Source organism: Diadema setosum, chromosome 12 (genome assembly GCF_964275005.1).
Source record: "Diadema setosum chromosome 12, eeDiaSeto1, whole genome shotgun sequence".
NCBI classification, from domain to species: Eukaryota; Metazoa; Echinodermata; class Echinoidea; order Diadematoida; family Diadematidae; genus Diadema; species Diadema setosum.
In genome coordinates this window covers 6,833,646-6,835,093 of record NC_092696.1, presented here as the reverse complement: position 1 = coordinate 6,835,093, position 1,448 = coordinate 6,833,646, and positions in this window count along the sequence as shown.

Sequence of the window (1,448 nt, the reverse complement as noted above, 5' to 3'; positions counted from 1 at the left end):
TTTTGTTTCTTTTATTTCAGAATTTCAAATAATTTTTCTTTGTGTTTCCTTACTTACTTCATCTCATCATTTTCTTTCAGTACACTCTCTGCAATAATAAAGACGAAGAAGAAAAAAAGAAAAGAAAGAAGAAGATGATGATGATAAAGCACAGGAACAAGAACAAGTACAAGAAGAAGGAGGAGAAGAAGGAGAAGGAGGAGGAGAAGAAGACAATGAAGATGAAAACATTTTGTCTTGACGCTGGAAGGGCCAAATATGAAATTTCGACCCTGCTAATGCTCCGCATAAGATACCCAATTAAGATCTAGATAACAAACGAGTTCGTTAACATCCTTGTACGAGTTTCAGTCGTAGGAATTGCAACGCATTTACCCTCTCCATATTGGCTCATATTTGCTCAGTTAGTACACCTCGTTTGCCTCCAGAAAAAAACAAAAGGAACGGATGTCGATTCCCATATTTTGCCATAATTTATGCAAGTACCTCCTTTAATCTAATGAACATTGCTTTAGATTAATGGTTCAGACCTATTAACCAAACGGCAGTTTTTTGGACTGTAAAATGTCAAAATTTTCAAGCTCGCTCGCTTCGCACGCTCGCATTGATCGTCATGCCATTCTCCTGATGTTGCTGCCGGGTAATTGCCAGCAGTTGCGCCCGGTGCGCCCCCCCCCCCTTATTTTTTCAAAGCGAAAAAAAAATATAGCTACAAACGGCAGTTTGGGGACTGTAAGATGTCAAAATTTTCAAGCTCGCTCGCATCAGGGAGGTGGGAAGAGAAACACCTCCCTGCTCGCATTTAATCGTTAAGTCATTCTCCTGATGTTGCTACCAGTAATTGCCAGCAGTTGCGCCCGGTGCGCCCCCACCCCCTTAATTTCCTAAGCGAAAAAAGTACAGCTACAAACGGCAGTTTTTGGATTGTAAAATGTCAAAATTTTCAGGCTCGCTCGCTTCGCTCGCTCGCACTTAATCGTCATGCCATTCTCCTGATGTTGCTGCCGGGTAATTACCAGCAGTTGCACTCGGTGCGCCCCCCCCCCTTATTTTTCAAAGCGAAAAAAGATATAGCTACAAACGGCAGTTTTTGGACTGTGAAATGTCAAAATTTTCAAGCTCGCTCGCATTTAATCGTTAGGTCATTCTCCTGATGTTGCTGCAAGTAATTGTCAGCAGTTGCGCCCGGTGCGCCCCCACCCCCCCCCCCCCTTAATTTCCTTTAGGCGAAAAAATATAGCTACAAACTGCCGTTTTGGGACTGTACAATGTAAAAATTTTCAAGCTCGCTTGCTTCGCTCGCTCGCATTTAATCGCTATGCTATTCTCCTGATGTTGCTGCCGGGTAATTGCCTGCAGTTGCGCCCGGTGCCCCCCCCCCCCCTTAATTTTCAAAGCGAAAAAATGTAGCTACAAACGGCAGTTTTGGGACTGTAAAGTGTCACAAT